Raw genomic sequence first — 13,795 nt, forward strand, 5'->3', positions numbered from 1 at the left:
GCCTCCCTTCTTTGCAGAGTGAGTAAAATGGATGCCTCTTCAAAAATGTGTGGTCACATGACCAATTTCTTCTATGGTTTTCTAGATACAAGGGGTGGCACAACTTCCCCACTGGCACAACTCACCCCACTCTCCCCTATTCTCGTTTAGTGAAGCGCAGCTAGCTTCAAGTGCTAACAGACGTTCATCCTGTGAGGTCGCATTGGCCTCCAGGGCAGTGATCTTAAGAGCATGGTCTGATACTGTAACTTGAATGCAGTCGAGCTTCGTCACGAGCTTCGAGATGGTTGACTGAAAGTCGGCAGAGAGAGCTTCTCGGTGCGCCTCTAGGAGAGCAGCAATGGAGGCCATACTAACCTCGGTTTCCCCGGGAGGCTCGTTTGAGTCTTTTTGCCTCGTTTTCGGAGGCACGTTTCGGTTACGAAGCCGAATATCGTCTCCACTTAGTCTTGAATTTAAAGCTGAGTAGTTCGGTTTTTTATGTTAGGTAGATGAAAAGAAATTGTGGGAGCGACCGGAAGCCCCGTGTGCCCAAAGTTTTTTGATCAATCTTTTGATGCTGCTTTGCAAAATATGTCAGGAGCAAAATGTGAATGAAAAAATAGAAACGCATTCACCAATAACAACAATGATAATGTCATACTTTATTGATTCGTGTAGGGGAATTTATAAAAGAATAAACGAGTAAATCAACGATAAACTATCAATAAAAACGATTTACAGTTAAGTAACTCCTGCGTGCAGTCGTTCTTATCCCGGATTAGTAATAATATTCTGCTCTGCTGGGACCATACTCGACATAGTTCACCAGCGACCCCTGATTTGGCTGCGTTCCCATGAATAACCCCTTCCCTTGCTCTGTTCTCCCTGACCTGCTGGAGGGGTTTCGCCCAAAGCTCCCACGCCCAGATCCTGGTCTCGACCACTGAGCCTCATCATACCCCCCAGCCCCACTCTGAGCTGCGCTCGGTGAGTTACGGTCAAACACTTGGGCTACCGTCTCTAATCTGTTAGGTGTGTGAGGATCTTGCAGTCTTCCCCTGCCGGATCCTCGACCCGAAGAATTGCTCTGTCGTGCAGTATCGGACGTCACTACCGCTGTGCGGGATGAGAAGCGGCTGGAGCTGTAGGGCGTGAAGGCGTGATAGGATGGGTAAGAAGGCTGGGAACGCTCCTCCTCCTCGCCACGGCAGACGAAGCAGATCATGGCCCCACCGAGGAGCAGCAGGAGGGCGGAGGCCCAGCCGATGTAGATGGACGAGCCCACCTCTCTCTTCAGGGCCGAGGCCACCAAAGGGTCGTTATACACCGAGATGGTGATGCCTGCAGACCAGCTGACTGACACCAGGCACAGGATGGCAGACAGGACACACAGAGCTCCACCCAGCAGAGCCGCCTATAAGACAAGCATTTGATGATGATGGATTAGCAACACTGCAAAAGTCTTCACCTTAGGTCATTGAATTTGGTAATCACAGCATAGGCTGGGAATACCCATTGTTTTTGTCCAGATTCCTATCGTTCACATTGAACTGTGCAATATCCAAAACATCTGTATTTAAAGGGACACGCCAACATTCCTGGAGATTCCCCGATTTGCCATATTCCCGAGAGTCCGATTTGCCATATTCCCAAGAGTAGGCTATAACTAGAATGGAGATACCTTTCTCTCCTCTCCCTGCTGAAAAAACCAGCATAGACCAGCATGAATTTCTTGCTGGTCTATGCTGGTTTATGCTGGTTAGTGCTGGTCTGATGCTGGTCTATGCTGGTTAGTGCTGGTCTGATGCTGGTGGACCAGCATTACCTTGCTGGTCCACCAGCTAACGCTTGCTGGTGAAGCTGGTAAACTACCATGGCCTTGCTGGTGAAGTTGCTGGACCAGCATGGTGAAGCTGGTGGACCAGCATGGTGAAGCTGGTGAAGCTGGTGGACTAGCATGGTCATGCTGATGAAGCTGGTGGACCAGCATGGTGAAGCAGGTGGACCAGCATGGTGAAGCTGGTGAAGCTGGTGGAGCTGCATGGTGAAGCGGGTGGACCAGCATGGTGAAGCTGGTGAAGCTGGTGGACCTGCATGGTGAAGCTTGTGGACCAGCATGGTCATGCTGATGAAGCTGGTGGACCAGCATGGTGAAGCGGGTGGACCAGCATGGTGAAGCTGGTGAAGCTGGTGGACCAGCATGGTCATGCTGATGAAGCTGGTGGACCAGCATGGTAAAGCTGGTGAAGTTGCTGGACCAGCATGGTGAAGCTGGTGGACCAACATGGTTGTGCTGGGGATTGCTTGACCAGCATGGTCATGCTGGTGGAGGAGATTGTGAAGTGCTCCACAATGGAAATGACCTCCTCTGTACCCTGCTGGTCCATGGCATGGATTTAATTTTAACTTTCGTGTCCAGGCCAAGCCCAGGTCCCTTTTTGGGGTGTTTTACAAAAGTTAATTGTGTTAGTGTGTGTTAGAGAAGCAAATGAAAATGTAATTAATGTAATGAGAATATAATTAGGCCTATCAAAATCTTGGGGACAATTTTTGCCCCTTGATCATGTTTTTTTGGTGCATTCTGAGATTTATTAGAGCATATTTGGCCTTGCCCCTGGCTAATTTCCTACACTGGATCATACCATGAAAACATACAGTAAGGGGTAGACATCACCTTTTCTGTCATCATGTTTGGTTCAGGAGATTTGATGCAAAAATAATTAGGTTATAGTGGAAAGTAAAATGGCTGCCATGGCAACCATGAGGAAAACATCTAAAAGCAAAAGTTTTATTGGATGGGGGACCCTGGCACAAAATTGGGGGTCTGTGGTCTAGTTTAGGGGACCTTGATGTGAAAAAGTTTGGGAAACAATCTGGCCCATCACCCATCCCCTATGGGTTATAGGGTGGGTTATATTAGCCTGGGTAAACCCAGCCTCCACGTGACCTGCTCTCAGACCTGCTCTCAGTCACTACGAGAGCAGAGCAGGTCTGAGAGCAGGTCACGTGGAGGCTGGGTTTACCCAGGCTAGGGTTATATGCCTTCTTTTTTATATTTTGTATCGTCTTCTGGTCTCCATTGACAGCTTGCCAGATAAAATAAATGGTACAGGGCCAAGTTATAACATAAGCAACAAATAACGCAACACACAAGAAAAAAGTTTTAACCATGCCCAACAAAACACCTTACAGGGTAACAGGCTAATATAACACAATACAAGAGGCTAATGCAATTCTATATCAAGCATAGTCCTTTAAAATAACATTACACATGAATGTATTATTATTATTATTATTATTATTATTATTACCTTTATTGTTATTGTTATTGTTATTATTTTATTATTATTATTATTATTATTATTGTTGTTGTTGTTGTTGTTGTTGTTGTTGTTGTTGTTGTCGTCATTATTATTATTATTATTACTTTCAAGCTATGTTATGTTTTCTACTGTAACAGAGGCTTTAATTAAACTCTAGGTGGCCGTGGGTCAGACTCATTTCTGAGGCCAGTTTTCCCATATAGAGGGTATGCACGTGATGTCACAGGCAGAAGTCACTGCATGGTCACGCCCACTGAGTGACAGCAAGACTGATTTTGAATGCAGTAATCAGCCTAGATTAATGACACCTACTGCTCCAAACAACAGAGAACCTGCTGAATGTTTTGCCCATAGGTTTTAGGTTTTGCCAGTCCCGATTGAGGGGGCATGTTCCAGTGGGAAAGTGACGTCCGTGCTGCATACCCTCCATTCAATTGGAACTATTTTATGGAACTGAGTATCACTAACGCCTCTGATATGCTGCGCGAGACCATCAACAAACTTTCGCGCGGCTGGACCTGTCTGCACCATTTGTCAATTGTCAGTACAGCACTCACTGCTCCGGTCTTCAAATAAACTCCAGAAACAACGAACCGGCGGCTTGAAGCAGATTATTTGTGGAGGTGAGTGAAGTAGGCTTAACTTGTGTGTTATTTACTACGACAGAAAGAGGTTATTCACGTTAGTCAATTACTTGTAAGAAGGAGAGTGGCCGCTGAGGGGGGAACACTTTTTTACCGTGATGTGTGTGTGTGTGTGTGTGTGTGTGTGTGTGTGTGTGTGTGTGTGTGTGTGTGCGTGCGTGCGTGCGCGCGCTTGTGGTGGCGTTATGGCTCAGGCTGGGTGATAATTCTATATTGTAACAGGCTAGTATTTTGGTTTAGTATTTAGTTTAGTATTTTGGTTCAGCTGTCAATCAAATCTTCATTACAGGATCATTTTCTCTTCCAAATGAAGGCGAAAATGGCGCCTTGCCTGTCATCTGGCAGAGTTTCTAGCCCATAAACTAACTACTAACTTGAGCAATTATGCAAACTAAATCAAACGGTAATGTCTAAGAATGCAAAGAAATGTAACTGGCTCGTTAAAACACGCATTCCAGGAATATTATTTACATTTATAACGATAATGGCGCGCGCCTCCGAGCCTGACAGCCTCCCTGGCTGTCAGGGGTCGTCTCTCGGAGATTCCAGGCGGGCGGACAGCACCTATGAATCGGATTGTCCGCTCGCCCCGCACGAAGCAGCTGGCTCCCTGGTACTCTGCGGATCCCACTCGTGTAGCATGACAACAGGCTGAATCCCACTGGATTTGCGGGTGGAACACGCCAGGATTGGCCAATCCCAAAGCCAGTCCTCAGAATTGTCAAATCAAATCATCGACACGTATATGGTCCGCCTCTCAATTCGTTTTCAGTGTCTGACGCTCGCGCTGGTGCATTCCGTTCCGGTTCACTTCGACTTTAATGGTGGAGCTGATTTAATTACTGTATAAATATGAAAACAGGGGGAAAGCTCTACCTTACCTGGTATTTGTGATGTGTAAAGTAAAGCTAGAGAAACTGACCCAGACCTTTTTCGTTGGGTTTCACTTTTCAATTGTGCAAATATTACAGTCACTAAACTGTTTCCCTGTAATGCTCTGTAGATCTTGGATGTAACCATATTGACATTTCCATCTCTTTTTCAAGTGGGCCCTGCTCGCACTCACACACACATTAAGGGGTTAAGGGCCTTGCTCAAGGGCACCTCAGTGGTGGTAATGAGGGAGGGGCAAGTGCTGCTTTTCACACATGCTTTTCTAATGGACACTGTCTCTTTGTCTATATACTGTGTGTGTGTGCAGGTTTTCGATGAGATATCATACATTGAGGGAGAAACAGCCAGTGGAGGACACACATTAATCTGTTAAGTAAGTTGAGAACTTTTCTTTTCTCCAAAAACCTATTCCTGTGGTCCTCTAGGCCTACTTGCTTTTTATCCTTTCTGGAAAGGATTTTATTTTATTTTATTTTATTTTTATTTTTTGTGTGTGCTTTGAGCACCACAACATGGCCGGTGTCTCCAAAACTCAGCAACTCACACCAAAACGATCTAGATGGACATATCCTGTGGGTGGCTGTAGTTTTAATTAAAGGTGACTGGCTTGTTAAATAAATGATTTGTGCACATAGCTGATGCCATGATCCCATGGAACCTAATGCATGTGTCACTGCATTTGGACTCTTATTTACCAAATTGTAATGTGTCTGGAATGGATGAGCTGTTTTACCAGGTTCCAAGGTGGATCAGAAAGGTGCGATTTAACGCCCCCACTTACAGTATCTGACTTATCAACTTCAAGATGAATTTTAAAATGTGTTGGGAACTTGGGACCAATCGGGCTGTGAGCCAGAAAGGTCTTTGTACAGCTAGACCCTGGGCAGACAGTACAGTGAAATAATTTTTAAAGTAGCTCATGCGTCACTTTTGTGTAGCACTTTTTCAAATGGCAGTTGAAATATTGACCAAAGAACAGTGTTACTCTGCCACTAATTTATCTCTGTTTGCTTTTCAGTTTGATACAAAGAATGGCTCCAGAACCAAAACCTGGGTGAAGCAGATGTGGAAGCTCGAGGGGGGAAGCCTGGATGCTACATCACAGAGAAAATAATGGACATAAACAAACAAGCAAAGAATAGCACTTGAAGGGACACTCCACCGAAAAACAATGCTGATTTATTTTGCACATAATCTCACACATATCCAAAAACTGTAAACCGTTTTGCAGGCATTCATTTAGTTTGACAGTTATTGAGAGTTGATTTAAGTTGTGATTTGTGAATGACATCACTGGTCCACGACTGAACTCAAATCAACTCTCAATAACTGAAATTAATTAATTACGGTAAATGAATGCCTGCAAAACATTGTTTTTTTCCATAAAGTTTTTAGGATTGTGAGATTTTGTGCAAAATAAATCTGCATTGTTTTTCAGTGGAATTCTCTACTTCTGATTTGACTTAAGGCCTTTGCTCCTCAAGGGAGCATAGGCTATTGACAAAATGTCGGTGGTTGGCGGTTCTTCCCTGTTCTCCCCAATTGAGCCTGCTCCCAGACATTTCTGCCTGCACACCTCTTCTCCAGCTGTTCCTGGGGTGACCTCTTTTCTTGTCGGGTGATGTTGCCTGTTTGTTGTGTTATTGTTAATTAGTCAGTAGTTTTATTATTTAATTGAGTTTAATTGTAATGAGTCTTTAATTGCCTTCAGCACATTAATTGAGTTGAGTCGCACTTTTACTTTTAATACTTTTGACATAAAGACAGGTACAGGCTGACTGTTCAGGTGCACTGCTGTATGTGCGGTTCTCTCTCCCACTCCCTCTCTGTGTTGCTTTTATTTAATAAATAATTATATTGTTATGTAAACCTGAAATAGTCTTCATTTAACTAGTTCAAGAAAGATACTTTTGTGATGTTTATCTGGTCTGACTACTCTCAGCATGGGGTGCTGGTTAACAAGCATTCAACCATAGGCCAGCATGTTGTGTTTTGACACCAGAATAGCTGGTGTATGCTGGTCACACCAGCACACCAGCATAGGTGTACTGGTGTATGCTTCCCATGCTGGTCACAAGACCTTGATGCTGGTCACACCACCAGCATACCAGCATCATCGCATGCTGGTCACACCACCAGCATCCCATGCTGGTGGTGTGACCAGCATGGGATGCTGGTCACACCACCAGCATACCAGCATCATTGCATGCTGGTCACACCACCAGCATCCCATGCTGGTCACACCACCAGCATCCCATGCTGGGATGCTGGTACACCAGCATAACTTGTTGTGTTTTCAAAACACAACAAATTTACCAGCATCCCAGCATGTGATGCTGGGATGCTGGTACACCAGCATAAAAAGCTATGCTGGTGCATGCTGGTTTTTTCAGCAGGGCTGCGTGCATTAGAAAGTGTGTTTCACCCCTCACTGCTAATTAGCTAAGCACTACAATGGCAGTATATGGTACAGTGTTTCCCCTAGAAAAACTTTCAGGCCTGGAGGGATTTCGAAATGTAACCCGATCGCAACGGTGGGGGCCCTCACTGGCGACGCTAAACTTTTAGCTAACCTCTTCGCATCTATGTTCGCAATGGCATCCCAAGTATCATCATACTATTATGGGATGCGATGCGAACAGTTGTATTATGGGATGTGCGTTTCCCAGGCAACGACACACGTTGACACGTTTTGGAACAGCGCTGCACGCTGGCACAATATGCTTCTAAAAGCAAAATGCTTATTGTTTTGAATGATTTGGCATCTTCTATTACTGTCAACACTGTCAACACCAGTATTGTTGTATTGTACACACACACAAGAGACAGACACACACTGATAACATCATCAGTGACATCAGTGATGTCATCAGTCTGAGGCTCACGAGAGAGACTGAGGGAGAGAGAGGAGAGGGGGAGAGAGACTAAGGGAGAGAGATTGAGGGAGAGAGAGGAGGGAGAGAGAGGCCGGAGAGACCGAGGGGGAGAGAGAGAGAGGGGCAGAGAGACTGAGGGAGAGAGAGAGGGATACATTGTGCACGCCAATAGGGCAGGCAAGGCCACACAGCAGCCGAGCTGCGGGCAAGGCCGCGCTGCGAATGCGAGCTGCAGGACGGGCGAGCCTAGGAATCGAGCACGCGTAGAGCGCGAGATGCCTAATCCAAAGTTATGGGAAACGATCATTTCCTAAGTAAATCCATAGCGAGAACTACTAACAAACAGGGTTCCCTCTCTAACCAATGTGACTTCCTGGTTTGCCTGAGATGCATGCACTGTGTCAGTAGGCTACTGCACACAGGTTGCACATATGGTAGATCCGGCCTTGATTAGATGCTGTTAGTAACAATGCCCACTGGCTCTCTGTATGTTTGTTTCGCAATAAAGCAATTTAATTTGTTTCTGAAATTTGCATGTCTTCTTCCCATGAAATTAGGGGAATTTTACCCCTGTCAAGGAGATGATGTTTTCACCTGTTAGTTTGTCTGTCTGTCAGCAGGATATCTCTAAAACATGAATGGATTGCCATGAAATGTGGTGGACAGGCTTTGGGCTAAGGGCAATTGATTGACCACATTTTGGCTGCGATCTGGATCTGGGAATTTTGCCAATAGACCATTTTCTTTTTAAGCCATAATGGAGATGGAGACTTGATTCCAAAGAGTATGTTTCCTAAATCAATTTAATTTCAAAAGTAAGTGATGCCTTTGGGTTTTAACAAGTTGGACAATTGTTCAGCATTGGTCGTCCAAGTGCCTTCCAGTTTCACTTGTTTTGCAGAGAATATGATTTTTGGATTAAAAACGAAATAAAGTACTTGCTAAGATGGTCATTTTTGCATTTTTGTGTATAGTTTCTGCACAACGCCAAAATAAGGATACATTTTCATCTTAGTATACAAATGTACATAATGTCAATATTCCCCACACACTACACAGTATCTAACCTATATATGCATATAGTTCCAACACCTTCTTTTTGGAGGATGAGGTGGACTCAGGCTCGGTGTAGTTGGGTGGGTCAGGTGGGGCCCCGCTGCAGTTCACCACCCCTCCGCCCAGCAGGGTGACGATGAAGCCCAGGAGGCCGGTGAGGATGGACAGCAAGATGAGGGCACGTCCCGCCTGGATGTCGGGGGTCAACGTGAGCTCCTTGTGCCTCGTACACTGCATCTGACCCGTGGCCTGGACCACACAGTGAAACCACAGGCCATCCCACACCTGCAAGAGGAAGGCTTAGGTCTTCAGTGAGAGAGTCAAGGTCTTCTCTTAAGCTGTGTTCACACCGAGATATTTATTTTTCGCTCTGTCGCTCGATTCACCCCTTTGGAATCGCTCTGTCGCTGTGTTTAAATCGCCCGTCAACAGGCACACGAATTGACGGACATCTGGGGGCTATAACGTTACGCAATGTCATGATGTTTGTCCACTACGAGCCACCGTAGTTGTTTACAAGCTAAGCCTATCAGCATGCTCCTAACGTGAGCTCTATACCGGTAGTTCAGACTTCACTTCATGTCAGCTGTCAGCCTGTCAATCAGCTGTCAATGCGGTTTGTTGCCAGACAATAAACCAGCGGTTTGTTCCAAGCCAGTGTGATCCTTGACTCGCTCTCACACGGCAGCCAATCAGCGTTGAACAGCGAGCGACTGATGCCAGCGTAATTTCGCTCTCGAGTTGGGATATTTCATCACAAGCGTATTTTCTCCCTATCGCTCTGTCTCTGTCGCTCGGATCACGCCCAGCGATTTTTCTCCCGGGCGAATATACGCTCAATCGCTCCTTTGCATTGACTTTGTATGTAAACTCGATGCTAGCGAAAAACTTTAATAGGTCGGTGTGAACGCAGCTTTAGTGGTTATTTTATTCTGTTTTTTGTTTGTTTGGTTTTGTTTGTTTGGTTTTTTTAAACTGATGTAGATGAGGCATCATTTTTAAGTCTTTTGGTTTGACTCAGCTCTAAGCACACTGCAAAACAGGGCAAGTGATTTGAACTTGTTTCCAGACCTATCACGCATTATTTCATTAGATTTTTAGTCAAATGATCACACTAGAGTACTGGAAGATAATCTTGTTGGTTTTAATCAATTTCACTTGACGCCAATATGACTTCTTTGTCTTAAACAGTGAAGAAAATACAATAAAAAGTATATATCATAAAATGAGCTTCAAAGGCCGGATACAAGATATTAATGTTAAAATGTCAGTTTTGCATTGCAGTGTCCAGATACACTGATCAAGATGACTGATCTAGTTCAAGGTAGGGTGGTGTAGCATACATTTTAATGATAGCCCTCACATAATAGATGGTGATATTCCATTGATTCCTCAGTACGTTGCTAATTCTTCACCGTCATCCAATGCCATCTAAAAAAGAATCTGCCTTTTTGTTTTCAGATGTTTAGAGGAAACGGCAGTGAAATGCCCAAATGTGAGATTCGGCTCAACTTGTAAAAGTTCAAGCCAGATATACAGTATATATATATATATATATATATATATATATATATATATATATATATATATATATATATATACATATATATGTATATATATATAGCCTATGTGAGATGAGATATTCAGAATCATATCAACTCACCGATTGCGCAGTTACAATATTTGCTCCCACAAATGATGTCTCACGCCACATGGGCAATCCACATGCCACACACACGCCTATAATCCCCATCAGGCACAGTGCCAGGCCTCCAATCAGCCTCCCCTGCCCTCCCATCTAGTTCTATAGAACCTGCTGGTACTATACTCAATCCAGAATATTAATGTTAATCCCCCCCCCCCCCCCCAAAAAAAAAAATCTACTTATTTGGCTCCAAAATATTATACTTCTTCCTTATTTTTTCTCTCAAGTCTTCTTGGGGTCTTTGAAGAAATACAATTGCATTTCTCTCTTGTTTTGCTGGAAATGGAGAGTAAGTTGCTGACAGCAGACGTTACATACTGTGTCTCTCACACACACACACACACACACACACACACACACACACACACACACACACACACACACACACACATTCTACTGTGTGCTAAAGTCAGATGACACAAAGATCAACAGAGAGGGAGGTTGTGTGTGTGTGTGTGTGTGTGTGTGTGTGTGTGTGTGTGTGTGTGTGTGTGTGTGTGTGTGTGTGTGTGTGTGTGTGTGTGTGTGTGTGTGTGTGTGCTCCAAGCTGTCTTCTGTAAATACATATTAGGTAATTATGTGAGCAGCAAGTCGAGATATTCTGGCTTTTATGTACATTCAGATGTTTTATGCAAAACAGTGAGTAGCCTCAGAGTGTGTGTGTGTGTGTGTGTGTGTGTGTGTGTGTGTGTGTGTGTGTGTGTGTGTGTGTGTGTGTGTGTGTGTGTGTGTGTGTGTGTGTGATACAAATTACAAATACTTGCACAAAAATATGTAAAAATACAAAATACTGGGTTGAAAATGTATCAAAATACAAATACGTATTTTGTACTTTAAACATACAAAAAAAAATACATCATAGTGATGTCACTTGAGCAACTGTATGAGGCGATGGCGCACAGTTGCACGATGGCGCCTAGGTGGGTGGGCGGTGTCAGTCTGTTTGTCCAGAGTTCCACCCTATTCGAGTGCGCTTAGCGTGCGAAATTCCTAGTTTGAGTAGTTTGAGGGGAAACGTTTGTATAATTATATCATATTTTTTTATTAAATAGCTGCATTATTAAGAGACTTGCTGCTACCAGTTGTTAGAATTGGCCGAGCCTGAGGGGAAAGAGTGCACCTATCGTAGCGGAGGCAACATGATCCCAACAATAAATCGATTTCCCACCCGTGCATGTATACTGGGACAAGGACAGTAGTCCGAGTAAATAGCCTAATCAAGCTATAACCATAGCTCGACTTAACTGTGCATGTAAACGTACTGACTGAAAGAAGTGGGAGTCAGGCTTCAGACCCCCATCTTCAGCAATGGACAGCTGTATGTTGCCAGCTGGAATGGGGGCCCTGGAACAATGGTGCCAGGACAACCACCTCTCTCTGAACGTCTCCAAGACCAAGGAGATCATTGTAGACTACAGGGGGGGGGGGGGGGGGTCCACCAGGACCTGACTTGGGCCGGCCACACCGCCACTGTCGTCAAAAAGGCCCAACAGCGAATACACGGACTCAAGCCCCTGAAGAAATTTGGGCTAAGGAAAGAAATCCTCAGGGACTTCTACAGAGGCACCATTGAAAGCCTGCTGACTGGCGGCTTCACCACCTGGTACGGGAACTGTACCACCATGGACCGCAGGGCGCTACGGAGAGTGAGACGCGCGGCACAGCACGTAACAGAATGTGAGTTGCCAGATCTGCATGAACTGTATAAACAGCGGTGCCTCAGGAGGTCCCTGAAGATCATCAAAGACACAAACCATCCCCACAACAGCCTGTTCTCCCTGCTACCCTCAGGGAGAAGATACAGGGTTCCGAAAGCACGCACAAATCGCTTGAGGAACAGTTTCTTCCCGCAGGCCACGAGACTCCTTAACATACACAAATAGTGTAGTAGCCGCACTGTACCGTACTGTAGCTGCTACCATTACGTATGTCTAACGTTTAATTGTATGTTTAATAAGGAATATGCTATTTGCACCTGTATGTCAAATACGCCGAATTTAAAATGCCGAGTTTAATTGTATGTTTAATAAGGAATATGTTATTTGCACCTGTATGTCAAATACGCAGAATTCAAAATGTTTAAGCACGTCTAAAGTGTGCACCTATGTGCAGTGAATATGCCACTGTCTCTGACTTGTCTTATCACTATACTGCCTTATTGCTTGTTGTGTCTCTTGTTGTTTTTGCACCCATATGCCCTGTTATATTTGTACTATGTTGTAAACGGAGTCCACAGCACAAGAATTTCACACGTGATACTTGTACCATGGAGTGACAATAAAAATCTTGAATCTTGAATCTTGAATCTTGAGCTCCAGGACAGGTGATCCAGCATCCCTGAAGTATGTCATCAAGGAGCAACCTGTGTATGCGAGCTGCACAGCCGCAGGGCCAGCTCGGCGAGCTGCAGGGCGGGCGAGCCCACGCAGCGGCCAAGGCTTGGAATCGAGCACGCGTAGCATGCGAGTTGCCTAGTATGGCTAAAATTACAATGTATTTACTTTCCATCAACTTCCATGGCGTCCACCATTTTCCAAAAACGTCACAAGTCACAACTGGAAGCTATCAGAAGTGGTCCACTTAACATGTCGTGAATACCACATGTGGTGGGCGTTCAACTGGATCATGTCATATTCACGGTAAACGCGACCCCATGGGAAGGGCCCATCTGACTCACGACCTGCCCTACTCTGACTCTGATTTGTGGTCGGGTTTGTTATGAGGGTAAGCCAGAGGCAGATAAAAAAAAAGCAACATCTCACATTGAGTTTTTTTTTCATTCCACAGTTTAAACATGGGGATATAAATATGTCAATTTGAGAATAAAATCACATAAAATAAACAATGTATTTTCTGTGTTTAAATAAACTTTAAAATACACAAATACAAGCTCTGAAAGTATTTTGATACAAATAGAGTACCGCAGGAATGAGTCCGGAAGTAAATGTGTTTTTTTATGAGATTTTCAGAAAACGTTCTAAAAGTCATAAAAGTGGTCTTTGTTTGTGAAGATTATCCTGCTGAACACAAATTACCACTCCCATAAACTTTTGTTAACCACAGATCTTATTTCATTCATTTACCAAAATACCCATTCTAAAATCCAGCCTTTTCCCCATAAGAACCAACATGGTGGCCATTTCTGGTTAAGCCTACAAAAATACATCATCCCTGCGGTACTCGATTACATCTTACTTTTTCTCTGTCCAGCCAAATGCTTAATGCAAAATACACAAAAGTATTTGAAATACATGTATTTAAAATACTGCCCATCTCTGTGTGTGTGTGTGTGTGTGTGTGTGTGTGTGTGTGTGT

The 13,795-nt window shown here is 44.4% G+C and overlaps 1 pseudogene across 1 annotated transcript; it reads right to left on the reverse strand.

The window, feature by feature from the left end:
• Window positions 1–760: 760 nt before the first annotated feature.
• On the reverse strand, window positions 761–10,573 carry LOC310793292 (claudin-4 pseudogene; annotated as a pseudogene). Its single transcript has 3 exons — window positions 10,439–10,573; window positions 8,812–9,060; window positions 761–1,396 (listed from the first exon to the last, which is right to left on the reverse strand). The product of its transcript is annotated as a claudin-4 pseudogene (transcript).
• Between the last annotated feature and the right edge of the window lie 3,222 nt (window positions 10,574–13,795).

This window comes from Poromitra crassiceps (assembly GCF_964638095.1).
Source record: "Poromitra crassiceps genome assembly, chromosome: 1".
In the NCBI taxonomy this organism is placed as follows: Eukaryota; Metazoa; Chordata; class Actinopteri; order Beryciformes; family Melamphaidae; genus Poromitra; species Poromitra crassiceps.